At 46.7% G+C, this 22,078-nt stretch overlaps 3 protein-coding genes and 1 long non-coding RNA gene across 4 annotated transcripts in view; 1 reads left to right on the top strand and 3 right to left on the bottom strand.

Annotated features, from left to right (window-relative positions):
• The window catches only part of LOC307208545 (uncharacterized protein), a 77,496-nt gene extending 75,528 nt beyond the window's left edge, over positions 1-1,968 (bottom strand). The window contains exon 1 of the mRNA XM_079963232.1: positions 838-1,968. The gene's annotated coding sequence lies outside the window, so the exon portion shown is untranslated. The remainder of the gene's footprint in view (positions 1-837) is intronic.
• LOC307208034 (uncharacterized protein) overlaps positions 1-22,078 on the bottom strand; it is a 139,766-nt gene that overhangs the window by 84,952 nt on the left and 32,736 nt on the right. The gene's annotated exons all lie outside the window — the stretch shown is intronic.
• The window catches only part of LOC307206991 (uncharacterized protein), a 165,290-nt gene that overhangs the window by 130,652 nt on the left and 12,560 nt on the right, over positions 1-22,078 (top strand). The gene's annotated exons all lie outside the window — the stretch shown is intronic.
• On the bottom strand, positions 3,989-20,963 carry LOC307209212. Its single transcript, XR_013835428.1, has 3 exons — positions 18,156-20,963; positions 14,905-16,297; positions 3,989-6,255 (listed from the first exon to the last, which is right to left on the bottom strand). It is a non-coding gene; the product is annotated as an uncharacterized lncRNA (long non-coding RNA).

The following is a 22,078-nucleotide window of genomic DNA, read 5'->3' as shown; positions in this document are numbered from 1 at the left end:
TTGGACTTTCCTTTCGCTTCCAGGCATATCCGCAACTGAACGTCCTTTCGGTTTTAGCCCAGCCACTTCATCAGCTCTGGATCTACTTGTACTTGTCCTCCGCTCTTCCCCAGTAGCATGTTGGACGCCTTCCGACCTGAGGGGCTCATCTTCCAGCGTCATAACTTTTATATGCCTGTTGTCTTTGTCCATGGAGTTTTCTTGGCAGGGATACTGGAGTGGCTTGCCGGTTCCTCCTCCAGGTGGATCACGTTTGGTCAAAACCCTCCACTATGACCTGTTCATCTTGGGTGCCCTGCTCGGCATAGTTCATAGCTTCTCTGAGTTCTTCAAGCCCCTTCGCCACGACAAGGCAGTGATCCATGAAGGGGCATACATATTTACACCACGTGATTTCTTAAAGAGGGCATTTCTTTAAAATCGAAGGCAATTTCTACAAAAGACTTCAATGTTTGGTTGTTTTGGGTGTTTTTTATTTTGTTGGAAGCCGCTCAGAGTGGCTGGGGAAACCCAGACAATGGGCAGAGTATTATTATTATTATTATTATTATTATTATTATTATTATTATTTTATTGCGAGCCTTGCCAGCAATACTCAAATCTCACCACTTTCCCGCCTCCTTCCCTGCAACTCCCTTTGCACCAGATCCGGACAGGAGGAAGCTTCTCTCTTTCCACAGTGGAAACCCCTCCCCCCCTCCACCTTCAAGGACCCATTAAGAAAAACAGCTCCCTTTCCTCCCTTCTCTTCTTCTCCCCGTCCCGGGGCTTCATCCTGGACCCCCCACCCCTTGCCAAGCCCCTTCCCTCCTTCCCTGCCGCTGGCTTTGCACTCACCCGAAATCCTGGCGATGGTGGCAGCGACCCTGGGCAGCCGGGCAGGAATGGGAGCCCCCGCCTGGGAGGCAGGATATCTCCGGGGGATAATTGTAAGGGGAAAGCCTGGGCTTCCAGTACAGGGAACAGATGCTCCTTGCTTTAAGGGTTAAAGCCAGAGAGTGCACGCTGCTAGAGGGGAGGGTGCTGCTGCTCGATATTGGCTTGGGAAAGGGGGCTCGGCTTAAGCAGAGCCCCCTTTCCTTGCTAGGCCGTATTGCTGCTATAAAAATGAATGTATTGCCAAGAATGTTGTTTTTGTTTCAATCATTGCAAATTTTGGACAAAATGGACTGTTTCAAGAAGTGGCAGAGAGATATTTCCAGATTTGTCTGGCAGGGCAAGAAGCCCAGAATAAAATTTAAAATACTAACTGATGCAAAAGAAAGAGGTGGATTTGCCCTGCCAGACCTTAAACTTTATTATGAATCAGCAGCATTTTGCTGGCTGAAAGAATGGCTGCTTCTTGAGACCACAGACATTTTGGAATTAGAAGGTTTCAATAATGTATTTGGGTGGTATGCATATTTGTGGTATAACAAGGTCAAAGCACATAAAGCATTTAAAAACCATATTGTCAGGAAAGCATTGTTCATTGTCTGGATAAGATATAAAGATTTGCTTTAAAATAAAACCCCAAGGTGGCTATCACCGATGGAAGCGAAGGCTCAGAAAAAGCTCAATATGGAGGCCAAATGGCCGAAATATTGGGAGATTTTGGAACAAGAAGGAGATAAATTGAAATTGCAGAGTTTTGAGAAACTAAAAGATAAAGTGCGAGATTGGCTCTATTATTATCAAGTAAGGGAGGTTTATAATCTGGACAAGAAAATTGGCTTCCAGGTAGAAAAATCAAAATTGGAAACAGAACTGTTAGATCCCAAAACTAAGATATTATCAAGAATGTATAACTTGCTGTTGAAATGGAATACTCAGGATGAAACGGTGAAATCTGCTATGATAAAATGGGCACAAGATGTCGGACATAACATTATGTTGGCTGACTGGGAACAGTTATGGACCACAGGTATGAAATTTATGGCATGTAATGCCTTAAGAGAGAATATTATGAAAATGATATATATAAATATAAATTTGAGAAATGAGTAATCTAAATTATAACTATGGATGATTTACGGAACAGCTGAGGGAAGTCCTAAAAAAGAAATAAGTTGTGAATAACGATGTGAAATTAATATGTCAAGCTTGCAAAAATCTACCATTTGCCTGATAATAAATGTTGGAAATGTAAAGAAAATGAAGGTACATTCTTTCACCCCGGTGGACGTGCCCAAAGATCAAGGCTTTCTGGGAGATGATATATAATGAAATGAAAAAGGTATTTAAATATACCTGCCTGAAGAAACGAGAGGCCTTTCTCTTGTGCATGGTCCTCCAATTGGTGTTAAAGAAGGATAGAACTTTTTTATGTATGCTACAACAGCAGCAAGAATACTCATTGCAAAGTATTGGAAGACACAAGATCTACCCACCCTGGAAGAATGGCAGATGAAAGTTATGGACTATATGGAATTGGCGGAAATGACCGGCAGAATCCGAGACCAGGGAGAAGAGTTGGTGGAAGAAGATTGGAAGAAATTTAAAGACTATCTACATAAACCCTGCAAAATTAATGAATGTTAGAATGATGTTGGCATGAAGTTAAGTGGTTCTAGCAGCAATGTTATAAAGGAGTACGTAAAAATGGATTGCTATCAGATGAGAATGTAAAGATATAATACATTCAGGTAGAGGAATAAGATAAAAACAAGGAGGGAAAAGATTTGCTGATTTAACTAACTGAACTGGAATACAAAAAAGGGAGGTGTGAGGAGGTCAGGGAAACAAGTAAACGAAAGATAATACGAAAAGATTGATTTGATTTTAATTGTTTTTTGCTTTTCGGTATTTTGTAATTTTTTCTTTTTTCTCTCTCTTTTTTTCTTATTTTGCAACTTTTTTGTAATCTTTCTTGAAACTTTAATAAATATCTTTTTTAAAAAAGAAGACTCCCTGGAAAAGACTCTGATGTTGGGAAAGATGGAGGGCACAAGGAGAAGGACGACAGAGGACGAGATGGTTGGACAGTGTTCTCGAAGCTACAAACATGAGTTTGATCAAACTGCGGGAGGCAGTGGAAGACAGGAGTGCCTGGCATGCTCTGGTCCATGGGGTCACGAAGAGTCGGACACGACTAAACAACAACATACAAACATGTGCAATCTCTTAACAGGTAGAAAAAACAAAATAATAGAAAATAGAAAATTTATAAAGAAAGAAAAAAATAAAGAATTAACAAAGATAAGAAACCAAGAAATAATAGTAAGGAAAAAAGACAAAGTTATTTAAATAGTAAAACTACTCATCGACACGATCATTCCCATCCCGCTCATTCTACTGTTTGATATAACATTCTTTTTTACACGGGCTTACATTATATAATACCATTTCTTTCTGTTTTGTATACATTCCTTTGATCTTTTTCTTTACAAATATCATTCAATTTCTGCTCATATGGAGTTATTTGTACAATAAAGTTTTACATAATTCTGAAATATTATCCATTCTCTAGTTGTTTTTGTTTCCATATTCCTCTAACTGATCTCGTCAGTTTTGCTAATTGTAGATATCATAACATGAGTATCTGCCAATCTGTAATCTCTGGGAGCATTTCATTTTTCCAGCTCCTTGCTGTAAGGGTTCTAGCTGCTGTTATACCATACATAAACAATGATATTAAGGTAAAGGTAAAGGTACCCCTGCCCGTACGGGCCAGTCTTGACAGACTCTGGGGTTGTGCGCCCATCTCACTTAAGAGGCCAGGGGCCAGCGCTGTCCGGAGACACTTCCGGGTCACGTGGCCAGCGTGACATCGCTGCTCTGGCCAGAGCCAAAGCCGCACACGGAAACGCCGTTTACCTTCCCGCTGGTAAGCGGTCCCTATTTATCTACTTGCACCCGGAGGTGCTTTCGAACTGCTAGGTTGGCAGGCGCTGGGACCGAGCAGCGGGAGCGCACCCCGCCGCAGGGATTCGAACCGCCGACCTTTCGATCGGCAAGTCCTAGGCGCTGAGGCTTTAACCCACAGCGCCACCTGCGTCCCAAACAATGATATTATAACTTGTTAAATTTCTGATGGTAATATACCAAGTAGGAAAATCTTTGGGGATTTTTTTAAAAAGTAATTTTAAATAGTTTCTTAAACTCGTTATAAATATCATTCCAGTATTTGCCAATGGCTACACAGGTCCACCACGTATGATAGTATGGCCCCTTCTTTTTTTTTACATCTCCAACAGGTTGATGTTTTCCCTTTATACATTTTAGCAAGCTTTTTGGGGGTAAGATGCCATCTATATACCACTCCCTGCAAGGCCTTTCCCACCCAGCCCTACTATGTGAAATATGTATTCTGTAGTTGACCTTTGTAATGTGTTGTTTTGAAATCTTGAAGATAATAGTTTAGTTTTCTGTTACGTTGCTTTGGCCGTATACTCTATATTTCACATTTTTCACATTGTTTTATTTACCGTATTTTTCGCTCTATAACACGCACCCAACCATAACACGCACGTAGTTTTTAGAGGAGGAAAACAAGGAAAAAAATATTCTAAACGAAACAGTGGATGTATGATTTTTGTGGTTCATTCTGTGGCCACAGACATGTGATCTGATGGTGAGTTTGGGGTAGCCCAATGCAAAAACCCTGAGGATCCATGTGGAGCTGTGCTTTGTAACCACGTTTTAAGTGGGGAGGGAAGGAAAGCAGTCAAGGGACAAGGAGCACGCGTGGAGTGTGTGGAGAAGGATGCTGCTAATCATGCAGAAGAGGGGTTTAAGGGGAGAAGGCTCCTCTCCTCTCCCTCTTTGCTCCTTTAAAGCAAGCAGGCTCTGCTTTTCTCCCTCCTCCCCAGCTCTTCCCCCCGGCTTAGCGAGCTGAAAATCTTTCCTGCTATTTAGCGAGCTGAGTGTTGAGGAGAGAGGGACAGAGAGCCTGCTTGCTTTAAAGGAGCCAACCGGACACTCGTGTAATCGGCTCCTCTCCTCTCCCGCTTTGCCCCTTTAAAGAAACAGCCTCTCTGTCCCTCTCTCCTCCCCTCTCAGCGGCTCTTCTCCCGCTTTGCTGTTTCAAAGCGAGCCACGGAGGAGGCAAGCATTCGCTCCGTAACACGCACAGACATTTCCCCTTACTTCCTAGGAGGGAAAAAATGTGTGTTATGGAGCGAAAACTACGGTATGTTTTATTGATTTAGTATGCTGTAAATCGCTTTGAGGTTTTTCTTAAAATTATAAAGTGGTATAGAAATTAAATAAAAGAAGTATAGAGCAGGGATATCCAACATGGGGTTGCTCAGATGTTGGGCAACAACTCCCATAAGCCTCAGCCCAGATGGTCAAGGTTGATGAGAGGTGTAGTTAAAAGCTCAAGGGTGGAAAATCTCACCCGTATACAATCCCGTATACAAATAGCCAATTCAATTTCCTAGCTGCCAGCCTTTATGTGGCCAAAATGGAACCCTTCTTCCAAGGAAGAGAGGGAGGTACCAGTAACCTTGAGCCAGCTCCACTGGTTACGTATATCCAATAAATTTTTAGGTGGAGGGAAAAGATAGCCAAAGCCACGCAATGAGAACTGCACATGGTCCGTGGATACAGAAAACTGGCTGTGGGGGTGGGGCGCTGGTGGAAAGCAGGAATAGAAAACTGGAGAGGGATGGATAGCAGTGGAGTGTGCTGGAAAAGGGAAATGTTTTGGATCAGAAGCACTCAGTGCCTCAGCATTTTCATCCATGTCTTTACTGGACAGGCTGCTCTGGTGCACTGGAGACAGAGAGAGTACCTTGCCTTCAACTTCTTCTCAATGCCAGCATTCCCCTTCCTTCATAGCCATAGATGACGATTGCTGAGCCTGATGGGGGTTGTAATTCAGCAACATCTGGAGGGCCAGATCTCTAGCTAGCGATTGACCTGTGGGAATGTTTAGAAAGGCAGGAGAGGATATATTATTTGATGATATCCATACTAACTTGCGTTAACAACTTGCTGTACGCTTGTTGCAGGTTCATCTGAGCCTCACTATTTAAGATTCCTGATAAGATCCCTTGTTATCCCTCTTTAAAAGTGTAGACACGACAGTCTTATTAAAATCAATATACAGGTAGTTTATTCATTTTCATTCAGTTCACAATTAGATTCCTGAAGGCAGGCTTATGTTACAAAAGTATATCTATATCTATACATAAACTATAATCTAAGGGAGTTAGTCCCAAGTGATTGCGACTCAGCAGTCACTTTTCCTAACACATAGAAAAAAACAAAATGGAGAAGAAAGAATGAAGCACACGAGCACTGTGCTCCTCCACCCAGAATAGGCCACACCTGTTGTGTATTGAGTCAAAGGATTTTATATCTGTATTATTATTTGTTGGGGTTCAGAACTTACTGGGTTAATTTTTGTTCTGAGTGTGCCTCCCATTCTGACGTTTTGGAAGGAGGGAGGAGCTCTACTTGTTGTTCTCTCTGTGTCTCCGAGAGAGCTGGACGCCATGAATGCTAGCAGTCCAGGAGAATTTGGGAAATGCTGAGCTGTAAATATTTGCTGCAATAAAGAACTGATGAATTTGGACATACACAGTGCTTGGTGTGTTTGGATCTGAAGCAGACTGCAACGGTTTTGATCCGCTGTGTTTTTACTCTGCAAGGCGAAACCGGAGAAGAAGAAGGTCTGCGCAGCTTGGCTGGGAAGCGTGCCGGACCACTGGGGCTAATTGTGGCCATAAAGCAATTAGCTGGCCAGTGCAATTAAGATCTTATCAGATCTTTCACAGGTTATGGAGGACCTAATTACCGCCAATAAAACTGTTGCTAGGAGTCTGCCGGTTTGCTTTGAAGTCAGCTTTGAAGAGCTGGGAGGACGCTAGACGGAGCGGAGGTCTGCGTTCTGTGTTTTGCCTGATGCAGAGAGGCAAGAGTTGCTGAGGCAGAGAGCTGGGAAAGCAGCTGAGGAATCGGGTGCCGGAGAGCTGACTGGTGAAACGTGAGTACAGCAGCTGGGGCCCCGGGAAAGAGGAGAGAATGGCAGACAGCCAGGTCTTTGAGGACGTTCCGCTTGAAAAGCTCACTTTAAGAAGTTGGGCAACCTGGTCCAGAAGAGTAAGGGGTTGGTTTCTGGTTACTGGGCTTTGGGATGTAAGCCAGAGAGAACCACTTCCCCTGAATCCAGGTCCTGAAGGGACAGACATTACAGGCTTTGAGGCTGCGTTGCCTGAAGAAAGCCAGCAGAGAATGCAAAGAGAGCTTGCTATGCTAAAAGCATGCGTACATGCATCACTTTTGCCCAGTTTGGAGGGCGTAAAGTCAGCAAGGGCTGCCTGGGAGGTGCTGAGAAGTTTGTGTGAAACTTCAGCAAGAGGCCAGAGCCCTGAAGAAGTCATGCAGAGCCTAGAAATGGCTGTAGCCCTAGTCCCTGAGGTGAAAGTCGGGGGGGCTGAGAATTCCAAAGGCAAGTTTCAAAAGTTTTCCACTGTGAGTGCTGAAGTGGAATGCAGTTTCAGCGAGGGCAGGGCTGGCACAGAGTGCTCTTCCGGAAGAAGGGGGGCCAGGCCAGCTGAAAGGAGCCCTGGGCAGTATTTTTCCACTGGGGATCGTCGTCATGCAAAGTCTGGAAGGCGGCGGAGAGCTAGACGCTTCAAGGTCGGCCACCTGGACAAAGTGAAGATAAGGCCTAAAGAGTCGCGTGGGAACGCAGAGGCCAGGCCGGTCTCCAAGGCAACGGAGGAGGCTACTTCTACGGAAGCTGCCAAGGTCCTGAGCAAGGGGGAGTTGGTTGCCAAGACAACCAGACAGAACTGCTGCAGAAGCCCAAAGAGAGGGGGCAGCGAGCCGTTTGTTGCCAGTATGGCTTTGTTTGAGGACAGCTCTGGGAGCCACACTGATTTTCGCTTTGTAATCGACTCAGCAGCTAACTGCAACCTGATTTCAGAGACCCCTGCAGTCGAGATGTGGAATTGCAAGGCAATTCCGGCTGGGAAAACTGTTCAGTTTGCAAGTGGGGAAAAGAAAAATGTGAATAAAATTGCAAATGTATTGTTTTCTGTTTTGCAGGAGCAGATGGAAGTTTGCATTGTGCCAGGAGTGCAACACTGTATTTTATCTGTGCCTTATTTGTTGAAAAAGGGGTTTAAGGTTTGCTTTGAACACGATGTTTGTACAATCTCCAAAGGAGGGAAGCAACTGGTCAGAGTTGCAAAGGGGCAGAATGATCTCTTCATTCTTAAAACGTCCCTGGAGGGTGAGGGGAAGGTTGAGAAAGCACAAGCCCTGCGTGCTACAGTTCCCACTCATGTTTCATGTTGTTGTGCGTGGCATAAGAAGACAGCGCACGCCTGTCTTGAAGAACTACAGGTGCTACCTGAGGTTTCCAAAGGCTGTAAAATTGAGGAATGTGCAAAAGTCCTAGATTGTCAGGCTTGCAGACAGGCAAAGGTAAGAGGGTGCAGTTACCCCAGGGTGGAGAGGGTAACCACAAAACCTTTTGATCTTGTGCACATAGATCTGTTGGGTCCCATGAAGGAACCAAGTTTGGGAGGGGCCAGGTTTCTGCTGACACTGCAGGATGATTTTTCGCAGAACACCTGGACACATGGTCTCAAATCCAAGGAAGATGCAGCACAGCTGATTAGACGTTGGATTGAGGAGGTGGAACTAAGGTTCTCCACCAGAGTCAGGGAAATTGCTAGTGACAGAGGTTCACTGTTTACTGGGTCTGCTTTGCAGAAGTTCTTCCACAAGAAAGGGATAAGTCACACAGTGACTTCTCCTCAACAGAGGGGGGTGGCAGAGCTAAGAAGTGAGGCTCTGGTTAAGGCTGCACAGGTGATGCTGTCAGATTCTGGGTTATCTCCAAGGTTTTGGATGGAGGCAGTTAAATATGTGAGCTTCACCTGGAATAGGTCCTACAATTCAGTGGTAGGAGATACACCGTTTTTCATGCTTCACGGGAGGAAACCACAGGTTCACTTCCTCCGTGCGTTCGGATCAACGGCCTCGCTGCAGGTGCCTGAAGCTTTGAGAGAGCCAGGTGAACCCAAGTTCCAGAAAATGATCTTCTGTGGGTATGAGCCAACGGCTCGTGCATGGAGGTTTGCGTACCCGTCAGGTGATCAGAGTAAGCTGCTGATCAGTAAACACGCTGAGTTCTGTAAGCAGGAGGAAAGGTCAAAGACCCCTGCCAGACGCGATATTCTTTCAGAATGTCTTTCTGACTCAGAGCAGGAAGGTTCTGATGAGGAGGAAGGAGAGCCAGGGGCTGAGTCTGCTGATGACGATCAGCTCACTGACCAAAGTCAGGAGCAGGATGGGGCATCTCCGCAAGTTGTAAAAAGAGAGCCCAAGAGTGAGCCTAGTTCTCCTGTGAGGGTAATTCCAAGGGTTCGAAGACGCGTTAAGTCAGAGGGGGAATCCCAGGATGCAAGGGACACACCTGCTGACCACAGTGAGTCAGAGGAAGTGCCTGAGTTTGTGCCCAGGAGGTCCAGTCGCACAACGAAGGGAATTCCACCTGAGAGGTATCAGGCCACAGGTGCGTGGGTAAGTTTCGCACAGTGCGAATCTGAGAGTTGTGAGGATGTTCCACAGATGCTTGACAGGAACGCCAGGAGAGGGCGCAAGGCATTGGAGAAGGGATTGATCTCACAGAGGTCTGCAAAGGTACATCCACAGGTCTTGTCAGAATGCTCGACAAGAGGGGGTGTTGGGGTTCAGAACTTACTGGGTTAATTTTTGTTCTGAGTGTGCCTCCCATTCTGACGTTTTGGAAGGAGGGAGGAGCTCTACTTGTTGTTCTCTCTGTGTCTCCGAGAGAGCTGGACGCCATGAATGCTAGCAGTCCAGGAGAATTTGGGAAATGCTGAGCTGTAAATATTTGCTGCAATAAAGAACTGATGAATTTGGACATACACAGTGCTTGGTGTGTTTGGATCTGAAGCAGACTGCAACGGTTTTGATCCGCTGTGTTTTTACTCTGCAAGGCGAAACCGGAGAAGAAGAAGGTCTGCGCAGCTTGGCTGGGAAGCGTGCCGGACCACTGGGGCTAATTGTGGCCATAAAGCAATTAGCTGGCCAGTGCAATTAAGATCTTATCAGATCTTCACATTATTGTCTGTATTTGCATTAGGGTAAAGTAACTGCCTTTTGGTTCCAGAGGGTACAGCTACTATTGGTTCATTTAAGCTGCTGTATTTGGATCCTCTGTCTTATTGGTTGCCTCCAAAAGGCAGGACTGTGATTGCCTGATATTGTTCCCTCCAAAATGTATCCTTTCTAGCTAGTTCCCTGTCCCTATAAATGTAGCTCTCCCCTCCTCAAGTTTCAGTCTTGTTGCGTTAATAAAGAAGTGTTACTAGAGAACTGTCTCCAGCATATTATGTCAAGAGAGCTGAAATCACAAACCCCACGTCACAACAACTGGCGACGAGGATGGGATCCGGAATGCTGAGGAGCGGTTAAACGCAGCCCTGCCTCAGAGTCCGGATTGTAGCTAAGAACAAGACTCACTGGCCAGCTGAGAAGACGACCCTGCCCACAGGACAATGGAGAGTCCAAGGGTATTGGAGCCCTTCCAGCCATCAGAGCCCCACACGTGGGAAGACTACGTCGAATGCTTCGAGTTCTTCGCAGTGGCTCAAGGGATCACCGATGCCAGCAAAAGAAGGGCCACATTCCTGAGCTACTGTGGGCCTGAGACCTTCAAGCTGGCCAAGGCATTGCTTGCCCCAGCGAAGCTAAGTGAGACATCTCTCAAAGATATTCTTGCCTGCCTAACAAGCCATTTAGCGCCTACTGAGACCAAGATGGCCCGGTGGATGGAGTTTCATAAGAGGCAGCAGCGTGCTGGGGAGTCTGTATCTGCATTTCTAGCTGAACTACGGAAGCTCGCTCAGCACTGCGACTTCCAAGATCTGGAAGAGACTCTCCTGGATCGGTTTGTCGGTGGTCTGAGCAGCAAGAAAGCCAGAAGACGCATCGTGGCTAAAGAAGAGGTTACCCTTGCTTCAGCCTTGAAGGAGGCCACCGCCACGGAGAATTATGAAAGAGAGGAGCTTGATGCCAGTCGCAGGGCCCCTAAGCCACAGATAGAAGTTGCGCATGCCATGGACGAGCTAGAGGCTACTCCGAGCCAGAGCCCAGTTCGTGGGGTCGAGTCAGTGCGTCAGGCCTGCACAGTGCACAAAGATCACCGAGGCAGGTGCCCTGGTTGTGGCGGAAACCATGAGCGGAAGAGTTGTCGTTTCCGGGATGCTATGTGCCGGACGTGCGGAAAGACAGGTCACATCGCCAGGGTCTGTAGATGGGCGGTGTTGGGAGCGACAGGAGCACCTAGACTGGAGCATCGCAGATGGGCCACAGCAAACCATGTTCTAAAGGACTGCAACTACGTAACGGAGATCAACGGGAGGGTCGTGCAGTTTCCAGCGCAAGGCAAGGCACACGTCAAGGTGAAGATTGAGGGTCAGCTGTGTGACATGGAGGTGGACTCCGGATCTGGATTCACTATCGTGTCGGACCAGACCGCGAGGACATTCTTCCCCAGGGGTAAGTTGCCCCCTCTGGAGCCCTTCCCGGCAACTTTGCAGTCATACTCAGCGGGCCGCATCCATGTCATGGGAATGTGTGCCGTGAGAGTACAGTTCTGGGACAAACAGGCGGTACTCAAACTGGTGATTGCGAAGGGCAGTCGTCCCAGTCTCTTGCGCACTGACTGGTTCCCCGCCCTGGGACTGAGTATATCAGGGCTTAATTCAATCCAAACCTGCCCCGAGATGAGCGAGGCATTATACAAAGAATTTGCTGGTCTCTTTAATGGAAAACTGGGTTGTTATAAAGGGCCCCCAGTTGACTTCGAATTGGACCCTGGGGTGGCCCCAATCCGACTCAAACCAAGGCGAGTGCCATTTGCACTGCAACCCAAGATCGAAGCAGAGCTGGATAAATTGGTCAAGCAGGGAGTTCTCTCACCCGTGGACTCCGCTAAGTGGGAGACTCCAATCGTCATGCCCCTTAAAGCAAATGGGGAAGTTAGGATCTGTGCTGATTACAAATGTACTATCAATAAGGCACTCGGGAAATTCATACCCCATTCCAGTCGTATCACATCTGTTGGCTAAACTGGCTGGGGGCAAGGTGTTCACCAAACTTGACCTGGCACAAGCTTACCAACAGCTGCCAGTAACCCCACAATCAGCGGAAGCACAGACTATTGTCACACATAAAGGGGCGTTCAGAGTTAACAGATTACAATTTGGAGTTTATGTGGCCCCAGGGATTTTTCAAGGGCTCATGGAACGCCTGTTAAGAGGTCTGCCGGGGGTCTTGCCATTTTTTGATGACGTTTTGATTGCTGGAAAAGACCCACAGGAACTGGTTGCGCGTGTCCGTGCAGTGTTGCTCAAGTTCAAGGAGGTGGGGTTGCAACTAAAAAAGGAAAAATGCAGTTTTGGGGTGCCAACTGTGGAATTCTTGGGGCTTAAAATTGATGCATCAGGCATCCACCCCACAGATGCTAAGGTTAAGGCCATCATCGAGGCACCACGACCATAGAACAAGGCAGAGTTGCAGTCATTCCTGGGACTTATTAACTTTTATCATTCGTTCTTACCCCAGAAAGCTTCGGTAGCTGAACCATTACATAGACTGTTGCAGAAAAAGAATGTGTGGCGATGGGGGCAGGAGCAGCAGAGGGCTTTTGACTCCTTGCGAGGAATGCTGAGTAGCAAGAGCATCCTGGCTCATTATGATGAATCGAAGCCGCTGGTCCTGGCATGTGATGCCTCTCAATACGGCCTGGGGGCGGTGCTGAGTCATAGGGAACCGGATGGGTCGGAAAAGCCCATCTCTTTCTATTCCCGTATGTTGTCGCCCACGGAGCGCAACTATGCTCAAATTGACAAAGAGGTGCTTGCAATTGTGGCAGGAATCAAAAAGTTCCATGATTATGTGTACGGTCGTCATTTCTCCATTGAAACGGACCACAAACCACTGTTGGGGTTGTTCAACCCGAACAAACAAACGCCACAAATTCTCTCCTCCAGAATGTTGCGTTGGTCTATATTCCTGAACGGGTTCCAGTACACCTTGACCCATGTGCTGGGGAAACGGTTGTGCCACGCTGATGTGCTGAGTCGATTGCCCCTTCCTGGCGGGAGCAATGAGGATCCTGCTCCAGCGGAGCACATAATGATGCTGGAAACACTTCCGGGGGCTCCTGTAACGGCTACTGATATTGCTGAGAAAACGAGGAAAGATGCTGTTCTCTCCCGTGTGCTCACTTGGGTGGGGAGGGGGTGGCCAGGTGGTCCGCATGAAGACAAATTCAGGCCTTATGCAACAAGGCAGCACGAGTTATCCATGCATAAGGGTTGTCTCCTGTGGGGAGATAGGGTGATCATCCCAGCACCACTGAGAAACAGGGTTCTTGAGACGCTTCACATGGGACACCCGGGAATGGTCAGGATGAAGTCGCTAGCCCAATGTTATGTGTGGTGGCCTGGAATGGACCAGAACATAGAGCAATGGGTATGAACATGCAAGGCATGCCAAGAGGTGCGGCCACAAGTGGCCAGAGCACCAGTTCACTGGTGGGAGCAGTCCAGATCTCCCTGGAGCCGGCTGCACTTAGATTTTGCTGGGCCATTCCAGGGGAAAGTCTTTTTGGTTATCGTCGATGCATATTCCAAATGGTTAGAAGTGGCGATGGTCCCTAGCATGGCATCAGCTGCCGTAATCAAGGTGTTGAGGCAGCTGTTTGCAACCCACGGGTTACCTGAGACCATTGTATCAGATAATGGGGCAGCTTTTGTATCCCAAGAATTCAAGGCATTCTTGGCTGATAACTTCATAAGAGGGGTCACATCCGCGCCCTTTCACCCATCCTCCAATGGGCAGGCGGAGCGCAGGGTAAGAACAGCCAAAGAATCCATTGCGCGCTTAATGGAGGGTAACTGGTCAGCTCGCATCGCGCAAATGTTATTTTTGCAGCATGCGACGCCATGTACTGCGACGGGCAAGTCACCAGCTGAGCTGCTCTTGGGTAGAAGATTGGTAACGGTGCTGGATTATGTCCACCCGGATAAAATGCCAAACCGTAATTCAAGAGCAAACCCCCAGGCTGAGACTGACACAACAAGGTATTTCGCCCCTGAAGATCTGGTCTGGGTGAGGAACTATTCATGAGGTTCGCGATGGGTGGCTGGTGTGGTCACCCGGGCTAGTGGACCTGTGTCCTATTATGTGACCTTGGAAAATGGGCAAGTTTGGAAGAGACATATAGATCAGCTGAGGCGCCGGGTGCTTAGCAGGGAGGAGTCTGATAATTAATCCCTGGCTAACGACGCAGAGCTGCAAGACCAGAGTGAAAATGGCCCAGAGGTGCAATCACCAGGGGCTTCAGCAAATGAACCAGGGTCTGCTAGTCCTCAGGATGACGAGGTACAGGTAGGGGACCCTGAGATGTCTGGGACTCCATCTGTTCCTGACGAAACCCCTATAGCAGCCCCCCTACCACAGGTGACACCCAATCCAGAACCGGCAACACCTGTTGTCAGGAGATCAAGTAGAAGTTGTAGGACCCAACAGTACCTGAGAGATTACGTCTGCTGTGCTCACTAGGGGGGGAGGGGTGTTGTGTATTGAGTCAAAGGATTTTATATCTGTATTATTATTGTCTGTATTTGCATTAGGGTAAAGTAACTGCCTTTTGGTTCCAGAGGGTACAGCTACTATTGGTTCATTTAAGCTGCTGTATTTGGATCCTCTGTCTTATTGGTTGCCTCCAAAAGGCAGGACTGTGATTGCCTGATATTGTTCCCTCCAAAATGTATCCTTTCTAGCTAGTTCCCTGTCCCTATAAATGTAGCTCTCCCCTCCTCAAGTTTCAGTCTTGTTGCGTTAATAAAGAAGTGTTACTAGAGAACTGTCTCCAGCATATTATGTCAAGAGAGCTGAAATCACAAACCCACGTCACAACAACACCTATTTCAAGTCACATGTAGAGGAAGCACTTGTCCCAGCTCAGGAGGAAACAGGAAGTTTTCTCCTGGGTTGTACAAAGCATCCCCTAGCATGTCCACTCTAGGAATGTTGTACCTGACTGCTACGATTTTCATATCCCACAGACCCAAGCTCCTCCTGCCCACTGACCAGAAAATGTCCCCCACAAAAAAAGCCCACCCTAAGATTCCTTCTTCTTTCGCCCTCCAATTTTATAAATTGCTTAATAAAAAATTGTGGTGTTGCCCTCATTGTGAATAAGTGAGGTTCATAGACCACAGAATGAAAGAGTTGGAAGGGACCAAGAGGGTCATCTAGCCGAACCCCCTGCAATGCAGGAATCTTTTGACAAGGTGGGGCTTGAACCCACAACCCCGAGAGTCTCATGCTCTACCAACTGAGTTATCCCAGGACTCGGATCAAATTCAGCTGGTAGGATTGCAATGAATCGGGAGCAAAGCTTTTGTGTGAATATATTACCTCAAGTTATTCTGATGCTCCCAAATGCACTGGTACAAATAAATTTTCAGATTGAACAAGTGTATTATTATTATTATTATTATTCCCCAGCCAATTTGGGCGACTTCCAGCAAAATATAAAAACACAATAAGACAACAGACATTAAAAACTTCCCAATTCTGCTTCTTTGACAGAAGCCGACAAATTTAGTTTAGATGCTCTATATCAACTCAATGACAGGGAACCAGGCAGCGGGCCTTCTTGGTAGTGGCACCCGCTCTGTGGAACGCTCTCCCGTCAGATGTCAATGAAATAAGCATCTATCTGACTTTTATAAGACATCTGAAGGCATCCCTATATGGAGAAGCTTTTAATGTTTGATGTTTCATTGGTTTTTTAAAAAATATTCTGTTGGGAGCTGCCCTAGTGCCTGGGGAAACCCAGCCAGATGAGCGGGTATAAATAATGTTATATTATTATTATTATAACGTATTATTATTATTATGACACCCAACTCTATCTGTTGATGGATGGCCATCCTGACTCGGCCCCAGACACACTGATCAGATTTTTGGAAGCTGTGGCTGGATGGTTACATGGGAGCTGGTTGAAGTTAAATCCTTCGAAGATACAGGTCCTTTGACTGAGTTGGGATAATAGGGGATTGGGGGGGGCAACTCCCATCTCTTGCAGGGGTGCAATTAGTGCCAGCACCGTCCGTTAAGAGTTTGGGTGTAATCTTCGATACCTTTCCATGGAGGTGCAGATTGCAGCTATAACAAAGGCGTCACTTTTTCATTTCCGCCAAGCTAAGCAGTTGACTCCTTACCTCTCTTGCCCTGACCTATCCACTGTGATCCACGCAACGGTCACCTCCAGACTGGATTTTGGTAACTTGCTCTACATGGGGCTGCCCTGGAGACTGACCCAGAAAGGGACTTCCGGGTTAGCGCGATCGGCTAATGGCGGATTCCCTCCGAGCTCCGGATTGAATCGGCTCTGCTGAAGACGGGTCTTACCGCGCCGGCGACGCGGGGACCCTTAGAAACCGCAGGCGCGGAAGCCTGCGGACTTGGTGACTCGGCGGGCACCTTTAAGCGCCTTCCCTGACCCACGAAGAGCCTTTTTAAAGGCTACAGAGAGGGTACGGGGAGCGGCGTGGTGCTGTGAGTAGACCGCTACTTCAGTGGAGCGAAGCCGCACAGCCATGGCTGGAGAGCGCTGACTTTTTTCCCAAAATTCGGACTGGAAAAAGAACAACCCGTGAGTAGAATGGAATCTGGACTTTAAAATTTATACCTTTGAATTCGGTACAACCGGGGGATGTGCTAAAGGGAAGTCCGCACCCCCCCTACCTACAAACGATCTAAAGCAAGGATCGGAGAACTAAGGTGGAGAGTACTGTTTTTGGTGTCAGATAAAAGATACTTCCAAGAATTTGACAGAAGAAGTCTTGTGCTGGAGAGAAAGTGAGGAATTTTGGAAGTTTTTGTGTAAACACCCCCCCCCGAACCCGGGAACGTCCTGTGTGTGAGCCGGAGGAAAAAGAATAAGGAGTTTGACAGCTGTCAAAGGAGCTGTCAAACGGGCGGCTAAAGCTAAGAACATTGTTATTTAATGACTCTCTGAACTAAAAGTGTTGCATTTGAATTGAAGTGTTTGGAAACAACGTAGCTATAAACAACAAAGTAACGGACTGTTGGAAAAAGGACTATCAAGTAATTGGAATCCCCCTAGGGGGAACTAGAGACATTACAATGGCTGCAGAGGGGAAATTACTGGCAGAGATAGAAAAAATGTTTTTTCTCGTGGGAATCCTGCAAGAGCAGAGTACAGCTATGAATAAAGAACTTATGACCTTGAACTCTAAAACAAACAACTCTGCTGAATGCATAAAGGATCTGACTGATAAGGAATCTGCAGCTGAACCAGAAGAGACGTCTTTGGAATTGGTGGAGAGGAAAGAAGGAGTGAAAAAATTACAGGAAAATACCAATCAGAAGCCTATATTGTCAGGAAATAAAGAAGATCTTTGGACTACAAATCTGCGAAAGATGAAAAAGATGAAGGAGGAAGTCCCTGGAGTCCCTGGAATACTGGAATCTAAAAGAATAAAGAAATATGATTGGGACTTCCTCTTTGAATATGGGAGATCAGCTGATCTTTTGCAGCAATTGCTTTTAAGTATTTTGGATGGAAGAAAATTTGATGTGACTGTGACAGAACTCCTTCGAGACCTGAGGACCAACAAAAAGGGTTATCAACAAAATCGGCAGAGAGAGACTGACAGAGACTTGAAGGCCTTGGATGTGAGGAATCCGGGCTAGGAACTGTTTTTGTGGACATCTGCTTGGGAAGGGATGGAAACCGGGGTAGGGAGGGAGGGGAGAATAGAATTTCAAAATTTTATGATTTTTGTATTTGGCCATTATGACATATAACTAATTAATATATGAAGGGAGAAATTATTGGAAGGGAAATTAGGTTGACCTTAGAAAAAGGATTTAATGTTTATAATAGAATTGGATAAGTTAAATGTGGATAAGTAAAAAGAGCTAAATTTCAAAATAACAATAATATGTTAAAGATGAGAGATAAGAACTTGCTGAATTAATTATTGGAATTGGGATGTATGAAGAGGGGGTGGGGGGAAGTCAGGGAAAGGGGGTAAAGAAAGTAAGAATATGAAATTATACATGTTTTGCTTTTGTTTTGTGTGTGTGTATAAAATGTGAAAATCTAATAAAAATTTTATAAAAAAAAAAAAAGAGACTGACCCAGAAAGTCCAGCGGGTGCAGAATGCCGCGGCGAGACTCCTTACGGGGTCCTCCCTGTGGGATCACATTCACCCGGTACTATACCAGCTGCACTGGCTCCCGGTGGAGTACAGGATCAGGTTTAAGGTGTTGGTTTTAACCTTTAAAGGCCTATACAGCCTAGGACCCTCGTATCTACGGGACCACCTCTCCTGGTTTGTCCCAAGGAGGACCTTACAGTCTTCAAACAAAAACATCTTGGAGGTCCCGGGCCACAGAGAGGTTAGGCTGGCCTCAACCAGAACCAGGGCTTTTTCGGCTGTGGCTCCGATCTGGTGCAACGCTCTGGGCTAGGGCCCTGCGGGACTTGACATCTTTCCGCAGGGTCTGCTAGACAGAGCTGTTCCACCAGGCCTTTGGCCAAGGCACAGCCTGACCCCCTCCCTTGGCAATCCTCACAGAACTCTAGCCCAATGGTTGCCATTAATCTGATGTGAACTGATTTTATAATGAAATGATTTTAGAATGTTGTATCATTTTACTGTTGTTAGCCGCTCTGAGCCCAGCTTCGGCTGGGGAGGGCGGGATATGAATAAAATTTTATTGCTATTATTTTTATTATTATGCTTAATTGATAGCAGTTCCCGGAAGCCGCCGGAGGGGAGAGATGCTCTTGGGCTCCCATCCTCCTTGCAGGCCTGGCCACCATGAGGAGACAGTGCTGAGATTCCTGCATTGTAGGGGGTTGGACTAGATGACTCTCAGGGTCCCCTTCCATCTCTACGATTCTATAATTCTAAGAGGGTGCGGGACTAGATGGGCTTGATCAAACTACAGAGCTCTTCATAGAATCATAGAATCATAGAGTTGGAATAGACCACAAGGGCCATCGAGTCCAACCCCCTGCCAAGCAGGAAACACCATCAGAGCACTCCTGACATATGGTTGTCAAGCCTCTGCTTAAAGACCTCCAAAGAAGGAGACTCCACCACACTCCTTGGTAGCAAATTCCGCTGTCGAACAGCTCTTTCTGCCAGGAAGTTCTTCCTAATGTTTAGGTGGAATCTTCTTTCTTGTAGTTTGGATCCATTGCTCCGTGTCCGCTTCTCTGGAGAAGCAGAAAACAACCTTTCTCCCTCCTCTATATGACATCCTTTTATATATTTGAACATGGCTATCATATCACCCCTTAACCTCCTCTTCTCCAGGCTAAACATTCCCAGCTCCCTTAGCCGTTCCTCATAAGGCATCGTTTCCAGGCCTTTGACCATTTTGGTTGCCCTCCTCTGGACACGTTCCAGTTTGTCAGTGTCCTTCTTGAACTGTGGTGCCCAGAACTGGACACAGTACTCCAGGTGAGGTCTGACCAGAGCAGAATACAGTGGCACTATTACTTCCCTTGATCTAGATGCTATACTCCTATTAATGCAGCCCAGAATTGCATTGGCTTTTTTAGCTGCCGCGTCACACTGTTGGCTCATGTCAAGTTTGTGGTCAACCAAGACTCCTAGATCCTTTTCACATGTACTGCTCTCAAGCCAGGTGTCACCCCTCTTGTATTTGTGCCTCTCATTTTTTTTGCCCAAGTGCAATACTTTACATTTCTCCCTGTTAAAGTTCATCTTGTTTGTTTTGGCCCAGTTCTCTAATCTGTCAAGGTCGTTTTGAAGTGTGATCCTGTCCTCTGGGGTGTTAGCCACCCCTCCCAGTTTGGTGTCATCTGCAAATTTGATCAGGATGCCCTTGAGTCCATCATCCAAGTCATTGATAAAGATGTTGAATAAGACCGGGCCCAAGACAGAACCCTGTGGCACCCCACTAGTCACTCTTCTCCAGGATGAAGAGGAACCATTGATGAGCACCCTTTGGGTTCGGTCAGTCAGCCAGTTACAAATCCACTGAGTGGTAGCATAGTCAAGACCGCATTTTACCAACTTCTTTACAAGAATATCATGGGGCACCTTGTCGAATGCCTTGCTGAAATCAAGGTAGGCTACATCCACTGCGTTCCCTTCATCTACCAGGCTTGTAATTCTGTCAAAAAACGAGATCAGGTTAGTCTGACATGACTTACTTTTTCAGAAATCCATGCTGACTATTGGTGATCACAACATTCCTTTCTAGGTGCTCACAGACTGTTTGCTTAATTATATGCTCCAGAATCTTCCCTGGTATTGATGTCAGACTGACTGGGCGGTAATTATTTGGGTCCTCTCTTTTCCCCTTTTTGAAAATAGGGATAACATTTGCCCTCCTCCAGTCTGCCGGGACTTCGCCTGTTCTCCAGGAATACTCAAAGATGACTGCCTTCATGTGATCTGTGTGAGAGAGAGAGAGAGTGAGAAAGAGCGTACCTTCAGGGAGAGGCCACGTCTCTTCTTTGCAAGGAGGATGAATAAGCTGCAACCCCCCACCCCCTGCGGCTTCCCTGCCTGCTCTCTCTCCACCCCCAACCCCAATTATGGGTATTGCATTGCATTGCACAACCCCGCCGCCCAAAGCTTGCTGCACCCCGAGGCACTTTGCACTCAGCGGATTCCTTGCAGAACAAGGACAGTGCAGGACGGCAGAGGGGGCGGGTCAGCTGTTCTAATTAAGCCGCGCCCCCTTTCCCAAATCAGTATCGAGCAGCCCCTCCCCCAGCAGCTTCCACTCTCTGCCTTTAACCTTTATGGCAGTGAGCATATATTCCCTATACTCGAAGCCCAGGTTCCCTCCCTCCTCTCCCCATTGGCTGGGTCCTGCAATTGTCCCGCCCCCGGAAATATCCTGCCTCCCAGGCGGGGCTCCCATTCCCGCCCCCGCTGCCCAGGGTTGCTGCTGCTGCTGCCGGGATTTCGGGTGAGTGCAAAGCAGCGGCGGGGAAGGAGGGGAGGGGCTTGGCAAGGGGGGGGGTCCAGGATGAGAAGCCCCGGGACGGGGAGAAGAAGAGAAGGGAGGAAAGGAAAGGGAGCTGTTTCTCTTAATGGGGCCTTGAAGGGGGGGGAGGGGGGGTTTCCACTGTGGAAAGAGAGAAGCTTCCTCCTGCCCAGATCTGGTGCAAAGGGAGTTGCAGGGAAGGAGGCGGGAAAAGGGAGAGGGTTGGGTATTGCAGACCAGCCTCGCCATAGTAATAATAATTACGGTATATAAATAAATGATATTTATTAACCCCCCCCCCCATTTTCTGGCTTTCCCCAGCCACTCTGGGCGGCTTCCAACAAAATAAGAAACACCAAAAACATCCCAGTCTTCTGTTTTGTAGAGGAGATGGGGACATGGATTGCTGGATGGCAGAGGGAGAAAGAGGGAAAGATGGGGAGGAAAACAAAGGCAGGGGGGCCAGGCAGGAAGAAGGAAGGGCTGAGGCCTCCTCCAAAGAGCTCTTTGTTCCTTGAACTCCTTGCATAAAGTAGTGGGGGGAAAGGGCAGGATTGAGGTTTGATGAGGCCCTAAGCTACTGGAGGGAATGGGGCCCTTTATAGGTCCAGCTGTCCAAATTGTTTATATGTCGAAATTGTTGCTGTTTTTTGTGTAGAATATAGGCTGTGTGGTAATTTATGGACCTAATAGGTATCTCAAACCATTTGCACAGGACAGAGTATGTATTTTCTCAAAGTAATTGTTGAATTGAAATACAATTACAAAGTATATTAATAGTGAAATAATTATTAAGCTCTAACTTAAAATGATTTTGTTATTCATAACAAACTTAATAATGCAAACACATTGGCATTTGGCAATAACAAAAGTTCCTTTAGAAACACAATTTACAAAGAATCCTAATCTAGTCCTAGAAACTTGCTATAATAATAGGTGCAAATATATAATGCAAATTACTAATAATTATAAATAGCATTATTAATATGAAATTAAGTGTGATAACCTGTACAATGCAATTGTAGTTAATACAATGCATTTTTTATATCAGTATCAATATTACCATAATAGTCCACATTC

Source organism: Podarcis cretensis (assembly GCF_951804945.1).
Source record: "Podarcis cretensis genome assembly, chromosome: 2".
Classification (NCBI taxonomy): domain Eukaryota; kingdom Metazoa; phylum Chordata; class Lepidosauria; order Squamata; family Lacertidae; genus Podarcis; species Podarcis cretensis.
Note: the sequence above shows the minus strand (reverse complement) of the source record. Positions and strands in the feature narration are given on the sequence as shown.